We start from the raw sequence: 10,997 nt of genomic DNA, 5'->3' as shown, positions 1-10,997 counted from the left end.
AGAACCCGAATCTTGAACCATGTGTTTGTTTAGAATGGTTTATAAATCGGTTCAAGTCTCGTTTTCACCTTTTTGAGTGTAAAAGAGTTGAAAGATAGATGAAAACCCATCTTCCAATCCTTTTCCACCGTGAAATGTTAAGATCTTTGGAAGATTTTAGGTTATTTATGTGGAAATCGGTTAGATCTAGCTTATTCATGGTTGAATGAAGTCAAGAACATGAAGTTCTTGATGAACACCAAGAACACCATGATGACATCACTCAAGAACACCTAGGTCTTGGTGATTTCATGGATGAAATTCAGATTTTGAAAGATAGAAAGATGGAGAATCGATTAATGAACAAAAACGTACAAGGATTAGAGCGAATTACTTACCGGTTTGAGAGAAATCTGAGATTTAGTGAGAAGAAGAGGCTGGTCGGTCAGAGCTTTTCCAAAAGTGGAAAGTTTGACAAAGACAGCCCTATTTATAGGCTTCCAAAAGGGGAAGGGTCAGCTGATCGAACAGCATCCCTGATCGAGCAGCTGTCCGATCGAACAGCCTGTTCGATCGGCTAGCCTGTTCGATCAGGTTGCCCTGTTCGATCGGCTTGCCTGGTTTAGAGTGTTTCGCGACGATTTTTGATATTTCGAGTTCGATGAACGATGATTTGAGAATGATAGAATTCCTAATCAAATTACTTTTAGTAGTAGTTGAGACTATATTTAACATACAAGCATCCTTACAACCATTTCGGGTTCGATTTCCATTGAGTTTGATTCACCTTCGATTCTTGATTGATTTGATTGATTCACCACACACTTTAACATAAAAGTAAACATGCACAAGTAACACATAAGGCACACACACACGTATAAAAGTACTAAAATCCCCACACTTGAGTTTGATAATTGATTTGATTAGCTTGATTATTGATTGACTAGCTTTATTGCGTTGTTACTTCCTATCATTCACAGTCGGTCGTTGATTCACAGTTCGACTATCGGTCGATTAGTTTGATTATACAACACTTACTCCAAATAATATGAAAAATCAAAATGAAACTAAAATGAAATTAACATTTATTAATCTTTAATTCCAATAACAGTCAACACTTGACTTTGACTTTGACTTTTGGAAAACACGGGGTGTTACACCATACATGAAAACGAATACAAACAACCCTAAACAAAACAGCCACAATGACAACCACAGCTCATAAAGCCGAAAAAACAAACAAAAAAAAATACTAACTAGCCACAATCATCATCTTCAATGAGCAAACCCTTAGGAAGCTTCCAATCATGAAGAATCGAGTGAACTTGGACCGAGTTTTTAAATCTACATGTGTGAAGTTTCAATCGCACCGTAGTCAGAATCACCTCAACTAACTTTTCCGGAGACCGTTTCCTATTCGAAAACAACCGAGCATTTCTCTCTTGCCAAACAAAATAAGCTGCCGCGGCCACCACAAGCTTCGAAATAACCTGCTGAGCCATTTTGGATGCAGCGATCCCCATTAAATGATCATAGATAGCGTTCCATTGTTCCGGAATATCAGCCATTCTCGCTCTATCTTTTACACCACTCCAAACTTTGGATGCAAAATTACACTCAAAGAACAAGTGTTCGTGAGAATCTGGACCTGTCATACACAATGAACAGCAAAGAAGATTGAAATTATTATTGCCCGTCACCGACCACTTAGCCATAACATCACGAGTCTTCAATCTTCGATTCACAAGGAGCCACATAAAGAACGAGTGGTGAGGAATCGCTTGAGGAAACCACACCAGGTTACCCCATAAGACCTCATTCTAAGCATGTCTTACATCCTCCCATACTGTTGCTGTACTGAACTCTACCTTTATACCCAATCGAGATCGCCAAACTAATTTATCATGCATGAATTCAGTTAAAGTAATCGACCTCATATTTAGTAGGGAAGGAAATCTCGAACTCCAAGCACTCGGCCACGTCCACTCACCGTCAATATAAACATCCGCAACCTTAGTATTTAGAGTGAACCCCGCATTATCGATCAACCTTGGCGTGATAATATTGTTAAGAGGACAAACATCATCCCATTTATCATACCATACATCCGTGCACCTGCCATTGCCCAGCTTAGTCCACACATGATTCCTAACAATGTGTTTAAGAGATAGTAATTTCCTCCATGTCCACGGAACATTATTTTTTAACGGAACATCCCAAAAGCTCCTCCCACAGATACGGTAGGCATGGATCCATTTAACCCATAAGGATTCTCGATGGGTTATAAGGCTCCATATATGATTAATCATAAGCGCATTATTCATATCGGGTTAAAATGTAACTTATGTATTTTTTTTTTTTAGAAAAATACTCCTATTTGTACATTTTTGTGAAAATATTATTTTGGAAAAACTAAAATATAATATTTTTGAGAAAAATATATATATTTTGGAAACTAAAACATTTTAGACAAAGTAATTAAAATATATTTTTCAAGTGAGACTTAAAAATATATTTTCAGAATTATAAAGCACACATGTATTATTTATTACCCCATCCTTGGGAAGGAATATACGTATAAAATAATTAAGAAGTGAGAACACGAAATAGTTGTCTAACTATTTTCCCAAAAACGTTAAACCTTAAGCCAAGGCACGGTTGTTGGTCTAATAGGAATTAGTACGTGTAGGTCGTCACGCAGCAGGTTGAGTTGGGATCGACTATTTCACGAGACACACTTCTGTGAGTTCATGTCCCCCTTTTCTCTTAACTGTTTTCAGTTTTATAACTTCGGGGGTAAATTACATGTTACAATTATTTAGAACATTTTTATACATGGTATGGTTAGCTTAAGGAGGGTTGGGACGTTCAGATCATGCGAGTGGTGGGTACAACACTTAAAGCCATTAATCCTCATTGTTAGGACCGAGGGACACAAGAGTGATAGATCTATTTGGGTGTAGCAAGCCCACACCCGTGAGGTCAGGGTGACCCATAGAGGTGACTGTGTCTTACAGCCGAGACCCGGTACAAATTTACTAGGTTTGAGTTTTCCTGCATCACTTCACACATACCAGTGGCTTTGCAACCCAGTGGTAATCTCTTTTCCTTAATTGCTACATACCAGGAACATTTATACTTTGGGACGTACTCTAACGATTTATAAACATACTCACTTTTACATGAACTCGCTCAACTTTTTGTTGATTTTTCAAACTGCATGTATTTCAGGAAATTAAGGGATCTTGCAAGGTATGCTATGTCGTCAAGCTGCGTAGGAGAAATGATATCATCCGAGTTTAGGGATTGTGACTTTTGCCTGGACGAGTCACAAGTCTTAAACTGTGTTTTTATTTCATGTCTTATGGTTGTGTCGTATGAACAATATTTTTATTATGTCATGTTGTAATCCGTTGCATGTGTCGACTTTTGAAAACAATGTTGTCGTGTTTTATTTTTACAACTTGAATTAATGGATGAACATCATGGTTTTACTTTCATATAACACTGTTGTGGTTATGCTATGGTATTAAGAAGTCACACCAAATAAACCCACGCTTCCGCAAAGCCAGGGTGTGACAATCTCTGTCAGCATCTGTACCCCAAGAAGCAAAAGATACAGCCCCAAGAGAATCTCGAAAAAAATTGGAGAAACATGAGGTTGAAAAAAGGTTAAAAAACCCCTTTTACATATGACAAAGAGATTGAATATATTTTAACTTCAAGGATATGCAACTCTATGGAAGATCTTTTCAACAAAAGGTAACAAAGGAGCATCTCAATAGTTGTTACATGGGTGGGTTCACTCTCCTGACTAGTTTATCGAACTCGGAAACACCATTAGATGTTTCAAAAATGTCGCGGAGTTGACAAGGTACATCTAAACCGCTGTATTTATACCATAATTTAGACCTCCTTACAGCGGTGGTGTTTGACTCTGAGTCAGGATCCTGTACAAACTATTCTATCACTATATACAATATACAAGAATTAAGGTGGACCAAGAAGATGATAGGAAATACATACATGTTTAGTGGTGTCACTCTTACCCGACCCTGTCTCAACTGTGCGTCTGTCGGGGAGTAAAATTGTAAAAACTATAAAAAGATATAATGGACATTCAAGACACATCAAAAGGGAATATTAAGGGATTTAAACTCAAGGATACCTAAGTGAGTCTACATCTGAGTTTGAATATGAACTTGAATTGGAAACGGAAATAAAATAAAATAAACAAAAGCAATATAATTAACATATCCTGCACTTCCCAAAATACCAAAAACAAACAGATAGTACAGTTTAAGGTTGTTTGTTGATCCTTACCTTTGCTAAAGAATATCTTTATGAACTCATCATCCTCCTCCGAAGAAGAATACGTGGTAAATTGCGATTTCAAAGCAGCTTCTAGCTTGCCCACCACTTCAGCCATGGTAGGTCGTTTATCAGGGCGTTCATGCAAGCATTGAAGAGTAATATCCTGAAAGATACGCAATCCATCATCCTCAATTACCCCCCTAAGACCACGATCAATAACCCTGTGTGCAACCCCTTCTTGGATACATTGTTGCGCCCACGACACCAACCACTTTTGCCAACCAGACACCACAAAATCCAAAGGCTGCCGACCACAAAGCACTTCCAGCAACACCACGGCAAATGAATACACATCAGTCTTAGTCGACAACTCCCCCGTCTTACGATAGTGAGGATCCATATACCCTCGTGTCCCCTTCACACTAGCAACTATCGACATATCAGGCTAATTACCTACACACTTTTTACACAAACCAAAATCCGATATTCTAGGTTCCCAATTCTCATCCAACAAAATATTAGAACTCTTCACATCACGGTGTATAACTATTTCATTAATCCCAGTCCCCGTGTGAAGGTACTCTAATCCACATCCAACACCTATGCAAATCTTGAGCCGTTGCTCCTAACTCAAAAAGCAAGAGTTTCCACTCTTTTTATACCTAGATATCTCAAAATCCTTGGATTCAGAATGAAATTCTTTGAATCTTAACAAATAAAATAAGCATAAATGAAAGGGGGAAAACATACTTGAAATCCATTACGACTAAATTGCTTAATAGCAACATCCAAAATACCGATTGCCATGGTGAGCTTCATCGATGACGCCGACGGCGTTAATAACTTCTCTGTGAACACAACAGAATCATCCTCCACCGATCACAAGCAATTGATTGAACCCCTAATCGCGTGACTTCTGATATTAGAGGGAGGGAAATTAGATTAGGGTTTGTAAATGACGAAGACGTGGGAGCAGAGTTAGGTGGAATATGAATGAGTGATTGATTTTGAGTCTATATTCAAAAGCCCAATATGTTGAGAGCCAAAAAATTCGCCCGCCCACTCAAATCGTATCCCGCTTAATTATTTTTCACACGTTGCCACCGCTAAAACGATGGCAATTCAAACATAGCATTTAATTCTTTTTATTTGTCACGATTTAGCCACCTAATTTGTAAAGCAGGTTTAATTTACATCTTGGTGAGAAATCGGTCCCTAAATTTGCCCATTTTTTATCGGTGGCAAATTCTGATGACAATTGCCCATTATTCTAAGTTGGTATAAAAGAAATTTTATAAATTTAAAAACATTTAAAAGAAAATGTGAAGTCACTCGCCGATGAAAAATGGAACAAATAAACTCAAATCACATTTTTACCAAGACAAAATTCAACTTCAAGAAAATATTGACTTTTTTTCGAATTTTGTTAACTGACTTGCATTTTTAAAAGTAATGTTTTGATTATACTACAAGAGGAAGTTCCAAATTGAAACTACAAACCCCATCGATATTAATAGTTGAATATTTTTATTAGTTTCATTCATTAAACTAAACTCAACTATCTATCATAACTTTACAACTAACACCTACACTTACGACAATGAAATAAAAACTGCTTTCACTGGGACAAACCAACAATAAACTGCCAAACAACCACCATTTACTTATGTTATTTCATTTTCTTATGAAAACATGCCAATTGAATGTAATCACGTTTACACAATTAACTATGATTGGTGTGAGTGTGATGTTCAACAACGCCTTAGTGAGTTCGGACCTAAAACCAAACACTTGATGAGAACTTAGGTGGCCGAGTATATAACGTCGATCCAATCCCAAATTGGCTTAGCGATCAATGTAGTAACATTAAGTGGAATACAACTTATTAAATGTGAGAATAAGAGTATCATAATAACTTAATCAATTTCGAAGTACAATTCCCGAAAAACCTCAGAGACAAAAACAATATTTGATTGGAAAAAAAGTGATGGATTATGTACAACAAACACATGATGCTCGGGTATCATCTTCGGGAAGAATGTTGCTTCAATTCAATGGTGGCAAAGCCAAGGGATGAGGCGGTACATGAGTTGACTCGACCAATATAGACCAAAGTACATGCACATCTTCGTATGGACATGACTTTACATCTTCATACAATATGTATATCCCTCTACCTGAAAATTCGCATTTTACAATTAGCCGTGTTACAATTAACTAGAAAAACAATACCTCCACCGTCATAAGTTTAATTCCCATTACTTGCATGTCAAATGCATTACAAAACTTAAAGATTGTACTTTTGACCCAATCCCAAACACAATGACTGGGAATACTATCTTTACTAGGGAATTTCTTTTGAATATATCCCTTGGTGAAAACTCAGTTGGTGTTTATTAACAAAGTAACAAGAAAAACCCGAATGAGTGCAAAAAGAAGTGAGAGAAGTTTATTATGAACATACTCTTGTGGTGGGCAGAATGTAGTTTAACCCAAAGCTTCTTGAGCGGAGAGAAGAGGGATTGAAGCCACCCCATTTTTGGGAGAAGAAAGGAAACCAAATGCTCATGGTTGGTGAAAGCAAGTGGTAGCTAAGAAGGGGTTGAGGTTGCTTAGATAGGGGTGAAGTTTTTTACTTAGAAAAATGCAATACTCATGTTGCATTTCCCTTGAAGGCCAATCATAAAAATTTGGTATTGGTGCAATGTCACTATTTCTCTCAAATACCCTTTTTCACTTTCTAGTAGAACAAGCCATCCTACCAATCTTTAAAAACCACATAAAAGCTTTAAATTGCCTTTTCTAGAAAAAAGGAATATGTAAAATACCATCTACACCAATCTTTAAAAACCACATAAAAGCTTAAAATTGCCTTTTCTAGAAAAAAAAAAAAAAGGAAAGGAATATGTAAAATACCATCTACATTTGTTTCGGCTATGGCATTATAGCCTAATGACATCTAGAGACCATTAAGTCTTGGGTAATATTGTAAAAATCGGATTCCAAGGCCAAGTACTCGGCGACTACTCGGTACTCGGAACCTTACCTTGTAGAGTTACTACAAGTCGGTCTTTATAAGTCGGAGGCGGTCAAACTCGGCGACTACTCGAAATACTCGGTCAAATACTTGGTGAGAACCTTGGAATACTCAACGACTACTCGGATTACTCGGTCAACTATTCGGCCTACTCGGCGACTACTCGGGATTATGCTAATTTTGACATGAATTATACTAATTTCGACATGAATAATGATAGTTTTGACATGAATTACGCTTATTTTGACACATATAAAATATCCAATAATTAATTTCTTTATATTTAACATGTCTGAGTACTCTCCGAGTACTCCCAACTCCAACTCGGCCGACTAGAAAGCGCCTAGCGACTTCTGCAACACTTGTCTTGGGTTCGATTCCCACAAATAGTTTTTTTAAATTTATTGGGTTTCCTCTTGTATTGGTTTATAGGCATTATTGTCTAGTGGAGACAGATATGATCGGGTAATTCCGCTTGTGATACGATAATACTTCAATAGTCCATTAGTGATTCAAATTTTCCATTAAAAAAAAAAACATTTGTTTCCTTTCATTTTAGATCGACAATCTCAAGTGGGTTTTTATGTTCGAAAATATTTCGTAAGCTGGTTGATGAAATTAGCTATTTTTTTACACTTTTATGAGTTAATTACACAAATGGGTCCTGTGGTTTGTACTTAATTTCGCCTTTGGGTACTAACTTTTATTTTTAACAGATTTAGGTTCTATGGTTTCAATTTTGTAACACCTTTGGGTACTAACACCAAAATTAGTTAATTAATGACTAAAATACCCTTGCATTTTTTAAGTTTATCAATGTAACACATTTGGGTACTAACACCTAATTTTATTTAAGTTTAAATCAATTTTACAAAATCTATTTATTTTTTTATTTTCATCTTTTTATTATATCTCTTAATTAACATAAAATCTATTTATTTTTTTATTTTCATATTTTTATTAAATTTCTTATTTAACATAAAATCTACTTCTTACACCAGTATTTTTTTAAATATATTTTTTTAAATAAAATCTACTAGCTATATAGTTTTATATAAATTAAATTTCTTACTCGTTTTAAATAATGTAAACCTTACTCGTTTTCAATTTTGGATATATATGATTGATAATAATAATAATAATAATAATAATAATAATAATAATAATAATAATAATAATAATCTTTCATGTAAAAGAAATTTAAGCCATTTTTAACTCGTTTTTTTATTCATTTACATTTTACTATTTTAGAAATATATTTGATTTACATAAAATCTACTAGTTGCACCAGTAAAATCTACTAGCTATATAGTTTTATGTAAATTAAATATCTTTTTTACAAAAAAAAAACGAGTTAAAAAAAGGCTTATTTTTTTTTGTTTTATCTAAAATACCTAGCTATATAGTTTTATTTAAAATATCTAGATATATAGTTTTATCTAAAATACCTAGATATATAGTTTTATGTAAATTAAATATCTTTCTAAAATAGTACTCCTAAAATGTAAATGAATAAAAAAACGAGTTAAAAAAAGGCTTAATTTTTTTACATGAAAGATATTTATTATTATCAATCATCTCAATCCAAAATTCAAAACGAGTAACGTTTACATTATTTAAAACGAGTAAAAAATTAAATTTATATAAAAACTATATAGCTAGTAGATTTTATTTAAAAAATCTATTTAAAAAAATACTGGTGTAACAAGTAGATTTTATGTTAAATAAGAAATTTAATAAAAATATGAAAATAAAAAAAATAAATAGATTTTATGTTAATTAAGAGATATAATAAAAAGATGAAATAAAAATAAATAGATTTTGTAAAATTGATTTAAACTTAAATAAAATTATGTGTTAGTACCCAAATGTGTTACATTGATAAACTTAAAAAAATGCAAGGGTATTTTAGTCATTAATTAACTAATTTTGGTGTTAGTACCCAAAGGTGTTACAAAATTGAAACCATAGAACCTAAACTTGTTAATAAAAAAAGTTAGTACCCAAAGACGAAATTAGGTATAAACCACAGGACCCATTTGTGTACTTAACTCCACTTTTATTGATTAGCAAAACTTTAAAGGAACCCCAATACTTATACACTTCATGGAAAAACTACTTTAGACAATTCACTTTTTTGGGGGGATTCAGAGTACATTCACCCAATCCATATAGCCTTCAAGAATCCAATCAAATAGGCTATATTTGTTTGAACGGCATAATTTAAAAAAAAAATGATATTGATTAAGAGAAATAATAAATATCAAAACGAAAATCAACTACATGAAAAGTTATGGATTTCTAATTCGCTCATCCCACCCAATTTTCAATTTGCAATCTCTTTACACAATTAACATAAAATGGCAAATGGAATAAAAAAAAATAAACTCCTTTAAATCGTGTGCTTGATACCCCCTCGTTTCTATACTACCAAATGACCCACCATGTCGTCCACATCACTACTTCCAAAATATTATTAGTTTTAATTTGAAAATAATAATAATAATAATAATAATAATAATAATAATAATAATAATTGGGTAATCATTAGTTGGGGCATTATATCACTACACCCGTTTTAAGATAATGCCCCATAATGCCACATGCTGACTAGACCGTCATATGACGGATAATGCCCAAGGGTGAGGCATTATCTTCACTCTTCCACTACACATGGTCTTAGAACCATACCCTCAAGTAACTCAATTTTCAAATATCTCGACACACTCTTCCACTAGGAAGAACCAAACAACAATCACCGAAAATATTATCATTCGATATCACATAGTTAGAACAAAATGCACACAAAATACTCTTCAAATCAATACCTTTGTTGCAAAGGTTAACCTTAGTCGGCAACCGATTCATTAACAGTCTTCACACCATTATATTGACTTTTTTCTGGACCAATTTTTCCATCCCGTAGACGAGTTAGCACCCAGAAGAATGCACTAATTTGTTGGGAATCATCGTTGAACATAATAAATTTTAAATAAACATCGTATATTATTTATTCTAATTAACCCATTAATTGTTAAGTGGAAGCGTGTACGCGTTAAAACCGACAAAATCCTGTCTAGTGATCCATTTGCAAGTCACTGAAACAATTGACCAAACCACAGGGTGTTACGTAAAACTAACATTTTGCCGAATCGCTAGTACTTCAAGATGTCGTTAGTCTCATCACTAAGATATTCACTTCCTCAATCCAATCGAAGTATCTTAATGGTCCTAGATAGTTGATTCTATACTTCGTTTGGTATTCTTTGAACTTTTCAAAAGTTTCATGTTTATGCTTCATAAGATAAACATAATCATATCTATTGAAATCATTAGTAAATATAACGAAGTACCTCTCCCTGTTCTACCCATTGTTTTAAAAGGACCGCATACATCAGTATGTACCCATTGTTATTAATGACAGGAAGGGTGATGGGTGAGTTCACACCGGTGAAACCAGTGGTGGATTGTTGGTGAATGGTTTAACGTTGGTTCATGTTTGGCGTGGTAATTGGTGGACTAGGAGGACGGGAAGGTGGTGGTGAATTGTGCGGTGATGACTTCGGTGTGAAGTCAAAGGTTGGTGGTTTAGACGGGAGGGTAGAGTCAGAACGGGTAGAAGATGAAGAAGTAAATGTACTAACCTTTAGGGTTGAAGAGGAGAAGG

At 34.5% G+C, this 10,997-nt stretch overlaps 1 long non-coding RNA gene across 1 annotated transcript; it reads right to left on the bottom strand.

Annotated features, from left to right (window-relative positions):
• Positions 1 to 6,183: 6,183 nt before the first annotated feature.
• LOC110910583 lies at positions 6,184 to 6,912 on the bottom strand. The gene is made up of 2 exons (XR_002576279.2): positions 6,758 to 6,912; positions 6,184 to 6,470 (listed from the first exon to the last, which is right to left on the bottom strand). It is a non-coding gene; the product is annotated as an uncharacterized LOC110910583 (long non-coding RNA).
• Positions 6,913 to 10,997: the final 4,085 nt, after the last annotated feature.

The sequence above is a fragment of the Helianthus annuus genome, chromosome 15, assembly GCF_002127325.2.
Source record: "Helianthus annuus cultivar XRQ/B chromosome 15, HanXRQr2.0-SUNRISE, whole genome shotgun sequence".
NCBI lineage: Eukaryota > Viridiplantae > Streptophyta > Magnoliopsida > Asterales > Asteraceae > Helianthus > Helianthus annuus.
This window is presented reverse-complemented; position numbering and strand designations above follow the sequence as displayed.